This window comes from Scyliorhinus torazame, chromosome 1, assembly GCF_047496885.1.
Source record: "Scyliorhinus torazame isolate Kashiwa2021f chromosome 1, sScyTor2.1, whole genome shotgun sequence".
In the NCBI taxonomy this organism is placed as follows: Eukaryota; Metazoa; Chordata; class Chondrichthyes; order Carcharhiniformes; family Scyliorhinidae; genus Scyliorhinus; species Scyliorhinus torazame.
Window position 1 is genome coordinate 200,203,216 of NC_092707.1, and position 21,087 is coordinate 200,224,302.

Below are 21,087 nucleotides of genomic sequence, written 5' to 3' on the forward strand. Positions count from 1 at the left end.
AGTGACTGGGGCCTGGTTCATAGGAGCTTTGTTCGGGTCTCTCAGGGGCTAGCAGCCGAATCAAGCGTCAGGGTGAAATTTGATTCTGGGGGCGTGGTCAAGGTCGTGTCTGTGGACGGCTGCTGCTGCTGGGTGAGGGGGAACTTGGGTTGTCAGTGGGCGGGTCCTCATTGTCTGCCATCACCAATGAGAGGTGGTGCGAGTAGCTGCACTGCGTTACATAAACCTTAAGATGATTTACATGGAACCATCCTGATTTTCCGTTTGGATACGTGATTTTATAAACTGAAGGGCTTACTTTGTCCGAGATTGATTAGGGTCCTGCAAATTTAGGGGAGAGGAATGAGCTAGGGTTGTATAAGGTGATCATTACTTGCTGTCCGACTGTATACTCTGTCGGATGTACTGTTCTATCAAAGCAGGCCTTACTCTGCTTTTGTTTAGCGCCTAGTCAAACAGCTGCAGCGAGCTGTGCTGCTTTAATATTCTCTACCATGTGCTGGACTGCTTCCTCATGGGTCAGGGTGGTGACTGCGGGGCTGGCCAAATCAAGTCAGAATAAGTATTCAATACCCTTCATGGGCCGCCCGGTCAAGAGAGTATGGGGGGTATATCCTGTTGAGCTCGACACTGTGTTCCTAATAAACATCAGTGCGAATGGGAGCACTGTGTCCCATGTTGTGTTGTGCTGTTGCACCATTTTCCTAAGTGTGGCCTTTAGCGTCCGATTCATGCGCTCCACAATGCTGCTGGACTGCGGGTGATAGGCAATGTGGAACTTTTGTTTAATCCCAAATATCGTCATCACATTTTTCATGACCCTTCCCGTAAAGTGGGAACCTTGGTCCGACTAAATACTACGGGGGAGTCCCCATCTCGTAAAAAGTTGCTCTGTTAAATCTTCGCCGTGGACTTGGCTGTGTTTGTTCTCGAGGGAAACGCTTCGACCCATTTCATAAATGTGTCTATCAGCACTAACACATACTTGTATCCATTTCTGCAGGGGGTAGGGGACCAATATAATCCTATTGAAGGTTTGTCCACGGGCCATTTACAGGGTGGCGACCTCCTCCTACATTTTGTGGGTCGGGAAGAGCTGAACTAACTGAGGGGTCTAAGCACATACCTATGAGCTTAACCTGTTCCGGCTCATCTAAACCATATATGAGGGTTTGTTGTTTCACTAACTTGAAAAAGTGATGTGGGTATGATGTGGGGTGGAAAGTATCTATCTTCTCGCGGGCATCTCGTATCTCGTAACTGGGTGATAGATAATGGGGTGGTGTACGTGAAATCGGGTTGGCTTTTTAGTGGTAACCCTGAGCTGTGTAGTAATGGGGTTCATTGGGTTGGGTGCTGCCTGTGCAGTCGGTGGTGCGGGTGCTTCTCTTTTCAGGGCCTGGGGGGCTCTATTTTGATTCTCGGTCTCGCTTACGTACCATTGGGCTGTTTCACTGAGTTCCTGCCAATCGGGGCCGTCTTCCTGGTCTAGCTGTGGGCCAAAGGTGTCTCTAAACCCATTTTGAACTTATAACAGGGATTGCAACCTTGCAAATTGCTGCCTGCATTTGGCATGGTCCACCGAACTCTGTCTCTGTTCCGTGGTGGAACTGTGGAGTGCTCGGAGGGCTGCTTTTAGATTATCGCACTGTTTCTTTAATTTCTGTACCTGATTCTCTGTCTCTTCGCTCATCATTACAGCACGCTGTGTGTCCTGGTAGGCCTTATCGTATTGGATTTGGAAGCTGCTAAGCTGGACGAGACAGGTGTTATGGGCGAAGCTTTTCAGAACCCCAAAATGTATCATGGAGTTCAACCAACCTCTCCCTTTAATGGATTTGTTGCTTTTCCGAGCACACGGCTTTTTCCCTAGGTGTGGGATTACAATTATGGACAGGTAGGTTTTTAAACACAAAACATTGTTTATTCCATGAACTCAACTTAACATCTTAAATAAACATTGGATCTCTTAACACCCCTTACTTCAAAGATAACTCAGAAAATATTGCAACAGTAAATACTTCCTTAAAATGTTCCTTCAAACTTCCAAGAGACTTAACACCTTTAAACAGTATCACATCAGGTTAAAGGATATATATATATTCTGTAGAATGGCAGAGACTGTCGCAAACTGGCTTTCTACTTTTAAACTGCTCTCAGCAAAACCAGCCAGGCACTTTTTAGCTGCTCTTAGCAAAACCAAACTGCAAAACTTGCAGCTCTCTGGAAACACACAGACACTGCTTTTTAACTGAAACTAAAAACCTGCAAAATGGCTGACCTGCCCTCAGCCCCACCCACTCTCTGACATCACTGTTTTCTTAAAGGTACATTGCTTAAACATCCATGTCTTAAAATTACTCTCACATGACACCTCCCCCCAAGAAAAAAAATAAATCATCAACTTCAAGATGGTTTCATTTTTCACTTTTGCACCATCCACTAAGAAATGTACACAGTAAATATACCTTTCCGTTTTTAAAAAAAACCAACACATGCAAACAGGTATAATAATATAGTCCATTTTTCTTTGCTCTTCTTCCTCCAACTGAAATCCTTCTCGATTGACAGTCTCTTTGAACAAAGTCTCTGCACGATCCATCCTCTACTCCTCGGCATTTCTCTTCAGAATCAGATAATTTAGTTCAATCTGACCACAGAGTCCCTTGCAATTCTACAATACAGGGGCATTGGTGATCACAGCTTTCAGGCAGTCAAATGCCTGTTGAAAGTTCGGCGACCATTGAAATTTTTTACGTTTCTTTAGCAAGTCCATCAGTGGAGTAATCACGCCACAAAGCTTTTGCACAAAGGTTCGATCAAATTCATTCATTCTAAGAAATCATATTATTTCCCTTCGTCTTGAGGGTATCGGAAACTCCTCAAGGAAAGTGATTCGGGCTTCTCCAAATTCACTTTCGGCTAGGTTCATCACCAAACCCGCCACCTGAAGTCGATCAAAAAACTCCATACGATGCTTTAAATGTTCTTTCCATGTCTGGAAGTTGTAAATAAAAGCAGATTGTCCCACTTTCTCCATGCAATTCTTCAATGGTGGGACAGGATAAGAGTCTGTTCTTGTAACTGCATTCACCTTTCTATAGTCCACACACAACCGTTGGGTACCATCTGGTTTAGGTACTATCACTGTGGGTGAGCTCCATTGGTTGCAACCCACTTCAATTGTGACATTCTTCAGCATACTCTCAATCTCTCTGTTAAACTGTGCCAATTTTAAAGGGTTAAGTCTATACGGATGTTGTTTGATAGGAACAGCATTTCCCACATCTACATCATGTATAGCCATTTTAGTACTTCCCAATTTATCTCTACAAACTTGCCCATGTGATATCAATAACTCTTTCAGGTCAGTTCGTTTTTCCTCTGGAAGGTAATTTAACAATTCATCCCAATTTTTAAGAACATCCTCATTTTCCAATTTAATTTGAGGTATGTCAAATTCACAGTCATCTGGATTTGGTTCGTCACTTTGAGTTAGAATCATTAAAAGCTTGTTTTTCTCTCCTTCCCTTTCAAAGTACCTTTTAAGCATATTCACATGACACACTCGGTGAGTCTTCCTTCTAACTGGTGTTTTTACCACATAATTCACCTCACTTAATTTCCTTTCAATCTGATACGGTCCACAAAACCTAGCTTTTAAAGGCTCACCTACCACTGGTAACAACACTAAAACTTTATCCCCACTGGCAAAACTACGAACTTTGGATTTCTTGTCCGCTAAGCGTTTCATTACATTTTGTGCAACTTTCAAATGTTCTCGAGCCAATTCACCTGCTCTATTTAATCGTTCCCTAAAATTTGACACGTAATCCAATAGTGTAATTTCAGATTTCTCACCCACCAATTTCTCCTTAATCATTTTAAGTGATCCTCTTACCTCATGACCAAAAATTAGTTCAAAAGGACTACATTTGGTAGACTCATTAGGTGCATCCCTAATTGCAAACAATACGAATGGAATTCCTTTATCCCAATCCTCTGGATAATCTTGACAATACGCCCTCAACGTTGTCTTTAATGTCTGATGCCACCTTTCTAACGCCCCCTGCGATTCTGGATGGTACGCAGTTGATTTAAATTGTTTTATTCCTAAGCTATCCATAACTTCTTTGAATAACTTTGAAGTAAAATTTGTTCCTTGATCCGATTGAATTTCTGTGGGTAGTCCATATCTAGTAAAGAATTGAAGTAACTCCTCCACAATCCTTTTAGCTGTAATATTACGTACTGGAATGGCCTCTGGAAACCTAGTAGACACATCCACTACAGTCAAAAGATATTGATTCCCACTTTTTGTTTTAGGAAGCGGTCCTACGCAATCGATTAGGACCCTTGTAAAACGTTCCTCAAATGCTGGAATGGGTATTAAGGGCGCTGGTTTTATCATTGCTTGAGGTTTCCCTATCAGTTGACATGTGTGACATGATTGACAAAATGTTACTACATCTTTATGTAGTCCAGGCCAATAAAAATGTTTCTGGATTTTTGCTTGAGTTTTCCTTATTCTCAAATGACCTCCCACTGGTACCTCATGTGCAACTCGCAACACCTCCTTTCTATACCCTACCGGCAATACTACTTGATGAACTTCTGCCCACTTTTCATCCACCTGCATATGTACAGGTCTCCATTTTCTCATCAAGACATAATTTTTACAGTAATAACACTCTGCTTTACTCTCAGATTCCTCCTCCGTATATGCTTTCTGATATATCCGTTTTATTTCTACATCTTTCTGTTGTAACTCCGCCAATTTTCCTGAACTAAAAATATCCGCCTCATCCTCCACCTGTTCTTGTTCTTTTTCAACCATCTGATCAAAAATCGTTTCTGATAATTGCACTTCCACTTCATCTTCACTCTTTGATTTCTCCTCTTGTCGTAACCTGTGACTTTGCGACCTTGTTGCTACACAATCCGGAAAAATCCCAAGATATTCGTCCTTCAACACTTTAGTTGTCTGATTTTACACTGGCTTATCAACCACAGTAGGCATCACTCCCACCTGCGATCCAGCTACATCATTACCCAAGATAAACTGTATTCCTGGACAAGATAGTTTATCTATTACTCCTACTACCACTTCACCACTCTTCACTGGACTTTCCAACCTTACCTTATATAATGGAACGCTACTCCTCTCACCCTGAATTCCACATATCACCACCTTTTCTGGCAACATTCTTCCCAAACTACATAATTCCTCATCTCTTATCATTAAAGATTGACTAGCCCCTGTATCTCTTAAAATTGTGACTTCTTTACCTGCTCCTCCTGATACACATGAGTAAACTTTACCCACACAAGTAAATTCTTTAAAGACATCTGGTACCTTCTTCACAATTACTCCTTGAACAGGCTGTACAATCGTTTGCACCTCCTTCGCTTCCCTTGGGCTTTCCTTTACCACTCTAACAAACCCCACTGTCTTATCCTGTTTTACCACATCAGCCTTCCCAGTTCTTTTTTCAACCACCAACACTGTGACTTTACATGGCCTAGTTTATTACAGTGAAAACATCTGAAACTTTTCATTTCTTTTCCACCCTCCTAGATTTCTTTTTTAATCTGAGGTACACTCTCTTTATTGCCTCCCATCAGATCACCTTTACCTTTACCACTTGAGTATTTCTCATGTCCCCAGTTTCTATCCCTCACCGGACTGAAACTGATGTCGGAAACCAATCTTTGATTTATGAATTAATTCATAATCATTTGCCATTTCCGCTGCTAATCTCGCAGTTTTAACCCTCTGTTCTTCCATATGAGTTCTCACTACATCAGGAATTGAATTTTTAAACTCCTCCAAAAATTTCATTTCTCTGAGAGCTTCATACGTTTGGTCTATTTTCAAAGCCCTTATCCGCCTATCAAAATTACTCTGTTTGAGCCTTTCAAACTCCATGTATGTTTGACCAAATTCTTTCCTTAAATTTCTCAACCTTTGTCTGTACGCTTCAGGCACTAGCTCACATGCACTTAAGATGGATTTCTTCACCTCCTCATACGTTCCAGATACCTCCTTCAGTAGTGATGCAAACACTTCACTAGCTCTACCTACTAGCTTCGTTTGAATCAGTAACACCCACATGTCCTGTGGCCATTTCATTTGTTTAGCAACCTTCTCAAATGAAATGAAAAAGGCTTCAACCTCCTTCTCGTCAAACCTTGGCAATGCTTGGACATATTTAAATAGATCCCCACCAAGCCTTCAAGTTTGATGCTCTTTCTCAATATCCTCATCACTATCATCCAACTGTACGTTTCCCTTTACGCCTGCCAATTTTAACTGACTGTCATGTTTCATGGCCATTTTCTGAAGTTCAACCTCTCTCTCTTTATCTTTTTGTTCTGCTCGGGCTATTCTTTCTTTTCTCCTTTCTTCTCTCTCCTTTTCTTTTTCCTCTCTCTCTCTTTCTCTTTTTTCCCCCTCTCTCTTTCTTTTTCCTCTCTCTCACTTTCGTATTCCAGCCACTTTAAATATTTCTGATGTTCCATTTGTTTAATTTGCAACTGAATTTTTGCCATTTCCAATGAGTCAAACTCTATCTCAGGCAACTTCAAATGCTTAACCACCGCCATAATTACCTCATCTTTTCGCAATTTATCAGGTAAGGTTAACTGCAATGTTTTTGCCAAATCTAACAGTCTGCGTTTTGTTTCTGTCCGTAAAGTACTACATGTGACATTCTCCACCCCCAAAAACTTCTGAGCCTCTGAAAGAGCCATTGTTCACAACACTCTCCCCACTTAAACTAAAATACCACACCGGAAAGGCAACAATCCTTCACTGTCTTTAAATTCACAAAAGCCAATCCAATAGATAGACTTTTATCCCCCTCGACCCCCCAATTGTTATGAGCGAGGCTTTTCAGAACCCCAAAATGTATCATGGAGTTCAACCAACCTCTCCCTTTAATGGATTTGTTGCTTTTCCGAGCACACGGCTTTTTCCCTAGGTATGGGATTACAATTATGGACACGTAGGATTTTAAACACGAAACACTGTTATTTCCATGATCTCAACTTAACATCCTAAATCAACATTGGATCTCTTAACACCCCTTACTTCAAAGATAACTCAGAAAATATTGCAACAGTAAATAATTCCTTAAAATGTTCCTTCCAACTTCCAAGAGACTTAACACCTTTAAACAGTATCACATCAGGTTAAAGGATATATATATATTCTGTAGAATGGCAGAGACTGTCGCAAACTGGCTTCCTACTTTTAAACTGCTCTCAGCAAAACCAGCCAGGCACTTTTTAGCTGCTCTTAGCAAAACCAAACTGCAAAACTGGCAGCTCTCTGGAAACACACAGACACTGCTTTTTAACTGAAACTAAAAACCTGCAAAATGGCTGACCTGACCTCAGCCCCACCCACTCTCTGACATCACTGTTTTCTTAAAGGTACATTGCTTAAACATCCATGTCTTAAAAGTACTCTCACATGACACAGGATTGATGTGCCCTCTTGACATCATCCATTTCCTTGTCCTTCGCTGCAAACTGCTCCCAGAGCTGTACATTTAATCTCTCGCTTTCACTTAAATCTCCCTCTCTACTTTTCTCCTTCTCCTCTAGCTGCTTGTGAGCGTCCTCACGACCTCCTCTGTGCCTCGCAATTGTGCCAGACAGGACACAATTGCCATCGGCTTACGAACCTTAGTCAAACTCTTTTTTGGATCTCGGTCAGGCTTTCCCACCATGTCTGTCCTATGCTGCCAGGGCCTGTCTCTTCATTCACGCAAAACTCAGACCATCGGGGCCATCCTTTCCCCTTGAGGTATCTCCTAATCTCTTCTTCCCATATGGGACACTGTTCTGATCTATTGGTCGCTGCGGCCTCGGGCTCTTGTGGATGCATAAGGCGTTCCATTGCCTTCATGGCCATCCCTACAAATACTTCTGACTCCCGAAAATTTGGAACAAGGGGGATAAAGCGGTGGTGCAAACACGGGTACGTCTCAAGCTATTTTCCGGCTTACGGAAGTACCGAAAGTTTCACGCTACAAAATCTATCAAGTTTACCTTATATCCCTTTGTTAGTACGCATGCAAATTACACACTTCCGAATTGTGGAGGTTTGAACGATTCTGGTTTCGCTTGTGGTTTCTTTTACTTTGCCAATTTGGATTCTAATTCAAATGCTTTTGTGGGTTCTCTCGGAGTGACACGGTCACTTCTGGGTCGAATCCCACCAGAGTCACCAATAACTGTTGCGAGTTTCTTTTACTCTGTATTTCCTGTGGCTCTGTTCCAATTATGGCAATCAGTGAGTTTGCCCTCCCTTTTATGTCATCTATGTCCAAATGCTTAGAGTCGCCAGGTATCGAATGATATCACCACACGTTTAAACCAGCTATCGATCAAAGAGCCAAACACCAGTTAGTTAGTTCAAGGTCAAGGGTACTTTATTTACACACAATTAGTCATGCAACATAAACACTACTAGTTAACTACACCTATCAACTAAGACAACCTGTACTTAACTTCGGGCACCCGGATTAGGTCAGAAAACAGTGGCCGCTGTTCAATGCTGGGTCTCTCGGGTTCGAAGGAGTAACTGCTACTCAGCTGGGCTCATCCGTCTGGTAGCGAGCATTGTACTTGGACTCGCTTCTGGTGTTGCTGCAATTGGCAATGGCCGTGACCGGGGTACCAAGGCCAAGAGAGCACCAAGAAAGAGCGAACATATGGCGAACTCTTCTTCTTATACTCGGGGGGTTTTCGCGCTCTTTTAGGCGGTCCTTCGATTTGGGCCTTACTAATTGGGTGATCCCTGATCACTCCGTTCGATTCCTTAGCCAATAAGTGGGCGGGGATCTGGATGGCTGGGCGTGTCCCAAGCGGTCACTGACCCCATTGTTTGCGTTTCCCTTGAACAGGGAGTGGCCCCGAAATGCTTGGGACTGTCCCAGTTGCTTGAGTACCAATCCTTTGTTTTGGTGAAGATGGGCCATCAATTGCTAATCGGCCCCATTAAAATGCTAATTGGACGGAGTTTCGATGCCTTCTGGACTGTTTGCTGACAAATATGCATTTCAGGCTCTGAGCCTGCCTGAGTCTAGGCTTGTCCATTTTACCCGCCAGGCTTTGCGAGTTTCTCTGTACCTAGTTTGAAGTGGCCATCCCAGAAGCTACAGCTTCATCACAGCTAATGTCAAGTGGTGATGGTTAGATTCTTTCTTGTTGGAAATGGTCATTGCCTGGCACTTGTGTGGCATAAATGTTGCTTGTCACTTAGCAGCCCAAGCCAGAATATTGTCCAGGTCAAACAGCATATGAATGTGCTTCAGTATCTGAGTAGTTGCAAATCATGCTGACCATCATCAGCTACATCCCCACTTCCAACCTTAAAGTGGAGGGGGGTCATTGATGAAAGAACTGATGATGGCTGGACCTAGGACACTACCCTGCAGGAACTCCTGTAGCCAGATTCTGGGTATAAGGTTATTATGCTCCAAAATCCACAACCACCTTCACTTGTGTTAGCTATAACTCCAACCAGTGGAGAGTTCTCCCTGCCCGATTCCCAGTGACTCCAGTTTCATTCAGGCCTCTTGATGCCACACATAGTCAAATACTGCTCTGATGTCAGGGCCTGTCGCTCTCACTTCTGGAGTTCAGCTCTTTTGCCCATGTTTGGAACAAGGCTGCAATGAGGTCAGGAGCAGAGTGGTCTGGCAGAATACAAGCTGAGTATCAGTGAGCTGGTTATTGCTGTGTAAGTACCGCTTGATAGCAACGTCGACACAACCTTCCATTACTTTTCTGCTGATCGAGAATGGACTGAGGGGGCAGTAATTGGCTGGATTGGAGTTGTCCTAATATCAGGCTCATATAAATATTCAAAATCTGGATCTCGCCCAATGAGAGCGAGATCCAGACGGTCCCAGACGGAGAAATTCGGGTGACTTGCGATCGGCCCAGCGAGAAGCCCAATTTGGGGCTTGCGGGCGATTCATCCACTGCACCAGGATCAATCATATCTCCTCTCATTCTTCTGACATCCAAGGAGTACAGACCCAACCTGTTTAATCTTTCCACATATTGCAGACCCTCCGTACCCAGGATCACCCTCGTAAACCTCCTCTGTACTGCCTCCAATGTTAAATAGTGGACCAAAACTGTGCACAGTATTCAAAATGTGGCCTCACTGGTACCTTTTAACGTTGCAGCAAAACCTCTTTACTTTTATACTCCAGCCCCTTTGAAATAAAAGACAGCATTCCATTTGCCTTCCCTCTCACCTTCTGCACCTTTATGCTAGCTTCTGTGTTTCATGAACAAGAACCCCCAAGTCCTTTTGTGCTACAGCTTTCTGCCGTCTGTCTCCATTTAAATCGTAATCCGCCTTCTCATTCACTCTTCCAAAATGAACAATCTCTCATTTTCCCACATTGAATTCCATTTGCCAATTTTCTGGCCACTCATTTAACCTGTCAATTTATCTTGGTGAGCTACTTATATCCTCCTTACAACCTGCCTTCCCTTCCACCTTTGTATCATCTGCAAATCCAGCCACTACACTGTGTCCCTTCCTCCAAATCATGAATACATATTGTGAAGAGCTGCGGTCCCAGTACTGATCCCTGTGGCACTCCATTGGTTATGGCCCTCCAACCCTTATCGCTACTCGCTGCTTCCTGTTAGTTAGCCTATCCTCTCCCCATGCCAGAATATTACCTCCAACACCATCTTGCGTAGTCGCCTTTTGTGTGGCAGCTTACATATGCTTTTTGAAAATCTAAATATACAACATTGACTGGTGCTCCTCTATCTACTCTGGCTGATACCTCCTCAAAGAACTCGAGTAAATTTGTCAGACTTGATTTCCCCTTCATGAAACCACACTGACTTGATCAGATTATGAATTTTCAAATGCACTGCTATTCTCTCCTTAATAATAGATTCTATTTTTTTCCAATGGCTGAGTTAGACTAATCAACCTGTGGTTTCCTATATTTTGCCTCCCTCCCCTTTTGAAGAAGGGTACCACATTGACTGTTTTCCAATCCTTTGGCACAGTTCCAAACTCCAAAGGCTTTTGGAAAATGACTAGCAATGCACTCACACCCTGTGCAGCTACCTACTTTAAGATCCTGGGTTGTAACCCATCAGGTCACAGGAGACCTGTCAGCCTTTAACCCTATTAGTTTGCATAAAACTTGTCCTCTGGTGACGGTGACTGTATTTAATTCCTCCCTGTGGTATTGTACTCTTTCTGGGATGCTTGTAGTATACTCTACAGTAAAGATTGATGCAAAACATCTATTTAATTCCTCTGCCATGTCCTTGTTCTCCAGAATTATCTCCCTGATTCATTCTCTAAGGGGCAATGCTTTATTTTACTTCTCTCCTCCTTTTAATGTACATAAAACAACTCTTATTATTTGTTTTTATGTTTCTTACCAGCTTGCCCTCACAGTTTATTTTCTCCTTCCTGATTATTTTTTTAGTCCAACTTTGCAACATTCAGAATCTTTACCACTCTTCTGGTCAACCACTGGTTAATGATTTGCCAGCTAATATGATTCCTCTTTTAACTAGGCACTATGGTGCCTATGGTGAGTAATTTACCTCCTGACCCCCTAAAGTCTGTCCACCTCCTACAAGGCAAAAGTGTAATGTGTAATGGAATACTCTCCACTTACCTGGATGAGTGCTGCTCCAACAACACTCAAGAAGCCTGTCACCATCCAGGACAAAGCAGCCCACCTGTTTGCTCCACCATCCACAAACATTCAAACCCTCCACCACCAACAAACAGTGGCCGCTGTGTGTACAATCTACAAGTTGCACTCGCCAATGTTCCTTTGACAGCATCTTCCAAACCCACGACCACTACCTTCTAGAAGGTCAAAAGCAGCAGATACCTGGGAACCCCACCGCCTGGACATTTCCATCCAAGTCGCTCATCACCCGACTTGGAAATATATCGCTGTTCCTTCCCTATCGTTGGGTCAAAATCCTGGACCTCCCTCCTGAACAGCACAGTGGGTGTCAACTACATTAACTGAAAAATCGAACAGAGGGAAGAGTATCCACATGAGAGAAAATGGGTGCGTAAAAGGGCCAAAGTCAGTCAGATGATGAACTGTCATTGAACGTACTGGCCATTGCTGGTGCAACCAACCATTACTGGGTCACTCCTTTACTGGTCGGACAACCAGTGAAAATGGAGGTGAACACAGGCGCAGTCATTTCATTGCTCCCGGAAACTATTTACCAAGAGAAACGATGACATATCACCTTAAAACCTTCAAAGATAATACTTCAAAACTTCAAACATATACTGGGGAAGAAATGCTGTTGAGGGGCCGTATCGATGTTAATGTGCAGCTAAACGGACTGACCGCACACGTGTCCCTGCAGATTGTTAAAAGTAACTATCCAGTCCAAATGGGGAGAGCCATGCAGGAGAGAATCAAGCTAAACTGGGCCGAGGTAAATCACATCACAGAGTCCAAAGCAGTTTTACCAAAGATTTTAAAGAAACATGTCATAGTCTTCAATGGCGAACTGGGAAGATGGAAGAGATCTCAGTCAGCTAAAGATTAAGGACGAGAGCCAAGCAAGGTGCTTAAAGGCTATGTCAGTGCCGTATGCCATCAGGCCTAAGGTTGAGGCAGAATTAGAGAGGCTGGTCAGACGGGGGTCCTCAAACCCGTTAATGTAAGTGATTGTGTCATGCCCAATCTACCTGCAATGAAGAAAGATGGTTCAGAATGAATATCAGGTGATTTCAGTCACTATCAATCCGGGACTGTGTGCAGACTAGTACCCTCTGCCTTTAATTGATGATCTACTTGCTGGGTTGGCTACAGGTCAGCATTTCAGTAAAGTTAACCTGAGTCAAGCTTATCTCCAGATAATCCGCAACAATATCACAACAATATTTAACAATCATGACACACAAAGGGTTATGCAAATATAAAATACCTCAATTTAGCATCACGTCCGTACCTGCATTGTTCCAACTTGCCATGGATCACATTCCAAGCAGACTAGAAGGAGTCCAGTGGTACATGGATGATATCTTAATTACTGGAAACAATGAAGAAAAACATCTTCAAAATTTAGATACTATGCTCCAGAGACTAGAAGATTACGACGACAAATCCAGAAGGATAAATGGGAATTCTTCAAATCTTCTACTGAATACGTCATCAGTGCAAAGGGACTGCACACATCATCTTCAAAAGTAAAAGCCATAACTGAGGCACCTGCACCTCAAAACGTAACTCAACTTAGTTTGTTGTGGGCTTATTAAACTATGATGGAAGTTTTGTGCCTTATCGAGCAACTATACTCAAGCCTTTGCACAACTTATTGCGCTAAAACATAAATAGGAATGGATGGATCAAGGTGAGAAGGTCTTTGTGCAAGCTAAGGAGGCATTACTAAAGTCAGAAGTCCTGAAGCACTTTGATCCAAAGTTACCCTTGCAACTGGCTTGCGATGCATCACCTTATGGGGTAAGATAAGGTAAAGTCACCATAGTCTCAGATGACCATAGGCTGCTTTCCCCTTTGAGGGGAGAGCTAACTAACTGGTGCCGATTTAATCTGTGGATCACAACACCACAAAATCTTGCGAGGGGCAAGATTGAGAATAATAATAATCGCTTATTGTCACAAGTAAACTTCAATGAAGTTACTATGAAAAGCCCTTAGTCGCCACATTGCGGCGCTGTTCGGGGAGGTCGGTACAGGAATTGAACCCGTGCTGCTGGCCTTGCTCTGCATTGCAAGCCAGCTATTGAGCCCACAGTGCTAAACCAGCCACAGATCATGAATAACCCAGTGGTTTCACACATAATGCCCAATGATGAAGAAAAACTGAGTGCATTTGCATCAAGACTCTTGAACAAAGCAGAAATGAACCCTGCCAAGATAAAGAAGGAAGCTCTCAGCATTATTTTCAGAATCAAATGTTTTTATCAATATCTATGTGGCCAGAGAACCACTTTCATCGAGCACTGACAACTAAACTTGGGCAGCACACCGGAATTCCACCCCTGCAGCCAGCCGGATGCTGAGATGGGCACTGCTGTTGTCAGCACATACATGGACGATATGTTGACTTCTTTATTTCTATGTGAACCACAAGCTGTTTCTTACATTGACCGAATAACCACATAACCAGTATATTAGTTTATTAACAAACACACTTGTTTCTATATGCAATGATTCTCGCGGCTACGCACTAAACTAGACCTAATAACTAAGATGACCTTTACTTGACTTCGGGGTGACCTGCTCTGTGCGGGAGATAAGGCCTTTATCTGTGTCCACGTGGGTAGGTTGGAAGTCGTCAGGTTCATCTCGGCTAGGCTCGTCCTTCAGGTAGCGATCGTGGGTCCTTGAACTTGGCTGGTTGATATGCTACAATTGGTCGCACACAGGCCGGTCCAAAAGAAGCCGATCCCTAGTGTGCAGGACTTCTTATCCTTCTTACCTTTCGCGCCCTTTTGGGCGGTCCGAACTCCAGGTCCAATGGATCGATAGGGTTTTGATCACCCTCATTGATCCTGGCCAATTAAGGGCGGATACCTCGGTGGCTGGGTGAGTCTCAGCTGCCATTGTCCCAGGCACATCAACCTTTCCAAATAAGAGGAAGTGGCGCCGGTTAGTCTGCTACTGTTGCCGTTCCTTGATTCGAGTTCGATTGTCCTGGGGGAAACGGTGATTGACTTTTAATGGGTGCAAGTTTCGGTCAGGTCTGGCTTCTTTGCACAATACACAGAGGCTGTGTACTTGTCTGTGTCCAAGTTGACCACAATTCCCATGGTCCTTTGCAGGTGGCCATCTTAGATCACTACATTCCGTCCTCTTGATCCTGAATGCGAAGCGTCGTGGATCACAGTGTTAATCCCATGTCTGTCTTGTTGGTTTTGGTCACCCTTTTGGGCAGTAAAGGTCCTACACTGCTCTGTCCTAAAGTAATTGCACAATCCTACCTAATTCATTTTTACATACATTCATTAAATCAATTCACTACTAATGGCTATTTCATTTCTAAAATTAGATTAATATAAAATATTTTAACTTAAATTCACATAAAGACATGGTTTTGAAGTAAACTTTCTATACTACACTCATGCTGCTACTTCTATATAAAGAACTTATTTACAACATAAAAATTTTAAAACAGCAGCACCACATTCATTCCCCTTATCATATTTCATCAGTACAGAGGCACAAACGACCCATTTTAGCAGCAGTTGTTACAGTTGATTGTCAGTAATACATTCTTATGATAGCTCCATTAAATTCCAAAGAATTGGAACGGTGTATATGGGGGGGGGGGGGGGGGGGGGCGGCAGGAGGCTTTTGCCTTCCATTTACGGAGTCAGAGTGTGAGGATGACTATGTATATTGTTGCAATCAGTAGGAGGGCCTCTACTATGTATGAGAGTGGATTCCTTTTTGCAATGTGTTCCCACCAGGTGGGGGTTTCGGTCTCGGTCTCTAACAGTTGCTGGGTGGTATCCTGACTGGAGGTGGTCTGTTGTGTGGTGGCGTTTGGGATTGGCTTATGTCCTATTCTAATTATTTGTATTACCAAGTTACCTTTAGTGGGTGTCCCAGAGCAATTTTGTCTGATTCCAAATGTGTTCCCTGTACTTCTTTTTAAACATCCAATTTCGGAGCACCCTTCATTAGTAAGTTCCCACGAAGCTCCTTTCCCAATTGTGCTGATGTAACATTCTGATGTGGTCCCATTGGGCTTTCTATACCTTGTCCTTTGATTATTACACCCAAATAGGATGCTTCTATTGGGCTTGACCCAAAGTGTCCCATCCTCACATTCCCCTGCATCTGGGGGCTTATACAACAAGCTGCCGGGCTGTGGAGAGTCTTTGGTGTTTCGTGCTCAGAGTCCGGTAAGTCCAGCGATTATCCATGTGAAGAATATGTCTGGATTCATCCTGCGGTGTGACTGATCTCCGTGTCATCCTAGGGAATCAAGCATAGTGTCATGTCATTATCATTGGTTAATATCTGTGTGTATTAGTCTTTCTCTCTTAGTTCCAATTACCCTTTATGATTGTCACCATGTGTGACTCCCCCATTTTGTTTTTTTTTTTAATTTGAGAGGTACTAATCCAAGTGCCGCAATGCAATCGTTCAAGTGTCTCACACCTTGTGTGGTCGATGCTAGGAGTGGGCGGACGCTTTTTTCGACCTGTCTCCAGCTTTACTAACAACCATGGGAGGTTGAGGCTTTGCTTAACCAGCCAAATTTTAGGGCGGCCAGTTTCATAAAGTTTCGTCTCAGGGGCTGAGAGGTAGCAGCAGTGATCAACAACCAATGTTTTTATTTTAAGTGTAAGTAGCATTTGGAAGCGACCGGAAGGAGGCGAAAGAAAAGTGGAAGAAGTAACAGTTTAGACTGTGGAGCGAAAGGAAGATTCAAGATCTGCCTAAATCAGTGTAGCGTGTAGTAAACCATTTCAGGGAGCATGGAGGGAACATGAGGTACGTGTGGGCCGCTGCGGGATAAGAATAGGTTGGATCCCCGGGTAGGGCGGGGGTTAGTGTCGTTACTCCACTACCCGAGCTTGAGTCGGCCGGATAATTCTGGGGCCCTCAGGAAGGGCGGGGATTAGTGCCGTTACTCCCTACCTGGGTAACCACAATGAGCGGAAAGAATTTGTACTCATATGAGATCCAACAAGTGTACATTTAACGGCCATTGGTCAGTAGACCACGTCTTTTGTTTCTGTGAGAAGAGTAACTATGACTGTACAAAGAAATCAGGTGTCAGGTATTGAAAAGGAAGATAAGGTAGAACAGAGGAAGACGGGCAGGTTCCATCAGAAATTTGGACACCTTGATTCTTAGCCGGTGTCCGTTTCTCATAATCTGGACACCTCAGGTATTTGCGTGCATCAATTGCATTAAATCATTGCCCAAGAGGGGCTCAGTGCTTTCTTCTCCTGGTTGCCAGACTCGTGTCTGCAGATTTCAGGCGTTAGTCACGTAGGTGTGCAAATGGTCCGATTAGTCATGTCTTACCAACCTGCAGGAATTGTCATGATGCCAAAAAGGAGTTTCAGGGTAGTGGCGTGATGGAGGGTAGTCGGGAACTGGTGAACTGGAAGTGGAAGCAGCGTTGCTTGGGGTGGGCGGAGGATCAGTTGGTGGGTGGGGACGGTCATTCAAGGGGTCTAAGAGGTTCAAGGTGTCGTTCAGGGGGCCAGGGTAGCTGATGGCGGAGAGATCATTCCAATTGCTAGGATGTCAGTCAATTCCGGGAGGCTCTCATCAGAGTCAAGTGCGAGGTTGAAACCTGTGACTATGGGTGGAGGGATAGGTGTCGTCATGAGGGGAGGGTGGTTGGAGTGGGGGTCGGGCTGAATTGTCAGTGAGCAGAGCGTCATCCTCTCCCATTGCCAAGGTTAAGTGATGGGTGTGGCTACGTTGTGATCCGTATACTTTGAGTTGGTTGATGTGGAACCAACCAGTCTTACCGTTCGGGTATGCTATTTTGTGCACGGAGGGGCCTACTTTGTCTGCAATGGAGTAGGGGCCTGCAAATTTAGGGGATAGGAAGGAACTGGGGTTGTACAACGAGATCATAACTTGCTGGTCGACGGTATACTCTATGGGGTGAACCTTTTTGTCGAAGCTGGCTTTACTCTGCTTCTTTCTCGCGCCTAGTCGCACACCAGCAGCCAGTTGTGCCGCTTTAATGTTCTCTGTGACCTGTTGAACTGCTTTTTCGTGGGTGAGAGCGGTTACTACGGGATTTGCCAAATCAAGCCCTAATAAATATTCAACACCTTTCGTGGGTCTCCCTGTCATAAGGGTGTGGGGGATTAAACCTGTGGAACTGGAAACTGTGTTCCTGGTAAACATGAGAGCGAAGGGTTGTACTGTGTCCCAAGTGGTGTTGTTCTGCTGTACCGTTTTCCTACAGTCGTTTTAAAGTGCGATTCATGCGCTCTACTATACCGCTGGGACTGGGGGATATAACTGGGGGTGATATGCTATGTGGAATTTCTGTTTGATGCCGAAAATTGTCATAACGTTTTGCAATAATCTGCTGGTGAAGTGGGAAATTTGGTCTGACTCAATGCTGCATGGAAGACCCCAGCGTGAAAATATCTGATGGGTCAAAATTTTGGCGGTGGTCTTTGCTGTGTTTGAACATGTGGGGAATGCTTCAGCCCATTTTGTAAAGGTGTCTCTAACAACCAGCACTTACTTGAAACCGATTCTGCAGGGTGGGAGGGGACCAATGTAATCGATTTGCAGATTCGTCCAGGGGCCTTCTACAAGTCGGGTGTGTCTTAATTGTCCCTTCTTTGCGTAATGTTTGGGATTTTTCTGAGCACAAATGAGGCAATTCTCAACATAACGTGTGACATTGCTTTTCAATTCGGGCCACCAACACAAGGGTCTTAAATGGGCAATGGTGGTGTCTATTCCCTGATGTCCGTGTCCGTCATGGAATTGGTAGATTAACTGGTTTCTGTCTTGGGTGGGGACCACATAAATTTATGCCGTCCTGTATTGTGAGTGTGTCCTTCCATTTATCATAGGGGGATGGATAGGTGCTGCTCAGTACCTGTTTGAGGGAGTTGTCTGCTTTATGGGCTTGGAATAAATCTTCAATATTGGTTTGGGAAACCTGGATTGAATGCATCTGTTCACCTTCGGGTGGTTGCCAGAAGTGACTATTGCATGATCCAGCTTTAGCTAAGACATCTTCCTTGAGATTACCGGGTGGGGTGGTACGGTGATGGCTCTTTACTTTAATTATGCCGTATGTGCGGCCGGTGGCTTCTTTAAGAATGTGTTTCAGTAAAGGCGCAGAGGGTAGACTGGGGGCCCCGATTGGGCTGGGGGAGCTGATCAAAGGGATAGGAACCATGCAGGCGGGGAAGGCACCGGGGCCGGACGGTTTCCTGGTCGAGTTCTATAAAAAATATATGGACCTGTTGGGCCCGCTGTTAGTTAGGACCTTCAATGAGGCAAGGGAGTGTGGGGGGGGGTGGGCGGGGGGGGCTTTACTCCCGACGATGTCCAGGGCACTGATCTCCTTGATCCTGAAGCGGGACAAGGATCCCCTGCAATGTGGGTCTTACAGACCGATTTCCTTGCTAAATGTAGATGCCAAGGTGCTGGCGAAGGTCTTAGCCACGAGGATTGAGGATTGTGTGCCGCAGATCATCCATGAAGACCAGACGGGGTTTGTGAAGGGGAGACAGTTGAACGCGAATGTGCGGAGGCTTTTGAACGTTATCATGATGCCGGCGAGGGAGGGGGAGGCGGAGATAGTGGTGGCGATGGACGCTGAGAAAGCCTTCGCTAGGGTAGAGTGGGGGTACCTGTGGGAGGTGCTGAAGAGGTTCGGGTTTGGCAAGGGGTTTGTCAGGTGAGTTAGGCTGTTGTATGAGGTCCCGATGGCGAGTGTGGCCACAAATAGGAGGAGGTCCGAGTACTTTCGGTTGCACCGAGGGACGAGACAGGGGTGTCCCCTGTCCCCCTGCTCTTCGCACTGGCGATTGAACCCCTGGCTATGGCACTGAGAGAGTCGAGGAACTGGAGGGGGTTGGTGCGGGGTGGGGAGGAGCATAGGGTGTCGCTTTATGCGGACGACCTGCTGCTGTATGTGGCGGATCCGATGGGAGGAATGCCAGAGGTAATGAGGATCCTTAGAGAATTCGGGGACTTTTCGGGGTACATGCTCAATATGGGGAAGAGCGAGCTGTTCCTAATTCAGCTCGGGGACCAGGAGAGGGGGATTGGCGAGCTCCCACTAAAAAGGGCGGAGAGGGGCTTCAGATATTTGGGGGTCCAGGTGGCCAGGAGCTGGGGGGCCCTGCATAGGCTTAACTTTACAAGGCTGGTGGAGCAAATGGAAGAGGAGTTCAAGAGGTGGGACGTGTTGCCGCTGTCCCTGGTGGGTAGGGTGCAGTCAACCAAAATGACGGTGCTGCCAAGGTTTTTGTTCCTGTTCCAGTGCCTCCCCGTGTTTGTCCCAAAGGCTTTTTTCAGGCGGGTTAACAGGAGTATAATGAGGTTTGTGTGGGCGCGAGGGACTCCGAGGGTGAGAAGGGTGTTCCTGGAACGGAGTAGAGATAGGGGGGGCTGGCGCTGCCCAACCTCTGTGGGTACTACTGGGCCGCCAATGCGACAATGGTGCACAAGTGAGTGATGGAGGAGGAGGGGGCTGCACGGAAGAGGCTGGAGACGGCGTCCTGTGTGGGTATGAGTCTGGGGGCGCTGGCAACGGCGCCGCTGCCGCTCCCTCCAAGGAGGTATACCACGAGCCCGGTGGTGGTGGCGGCCCTCAAAATTTGGGGATAGTGGAGGTGGCAAAGGGGGGAAGTTAGGGCCTCGGCGTGGACCCCATTACAGGGGAACCACCGGTTCGCCCCAGGAAGAACAGGCCGAGGGTTTTCAGGGTGGCACAGGGCAGGGATACGAAAGTTGGGGGACCTGTTTGTGGGCGGGAACTTCGCGAGCTTGGGTGAGCTGGAGGAGAAGTACGGGCTCCCCCCGGGGAATACCTTCAGGTACTTACAGGTAAGGGCGTTTGCCAGACGGCAGGTGGCGGAATTCCCGCGGCTACTGCCACACACAGTACAGGACAGGGTGTTCTCAGGGGGGTGGGTGGGAGTGGGAAAGATCTCCGAAACTTACCAGGTGATGCAGGAGGAGGAGAGGAAGCCTCGGTGGTGGAGTTGAAAAGTAAGTGGGAGGAGGAGTTGGGAGAGGAGATCGAAGAGGGGACGTGGGCAGATGCCCTAGGGAGGGTGAACTCTTCCTCTTCATGCGCGAGGCTCAGCCTCATACAGTTTAAGGTGCTGCACAGGGCACACATGACCGGGACAAGGATGAGCAGGTTCTTTGGGGGTGAGGACAGGTGTGTTAGGTGCTCAGGGAGCCCAGCAAATCACACCCATATGTTCTGGGCATGCCCAGCGCTGGAGGAATTTTGGAAGGGCGTAGCGAGGACGGTGTCGAGGGTGGTAGGATCCAGGGTCAAACCGGGCTGGGGGCTCGCAATATTTGGGGTGGCAGAGGAGCCGGGACTGCA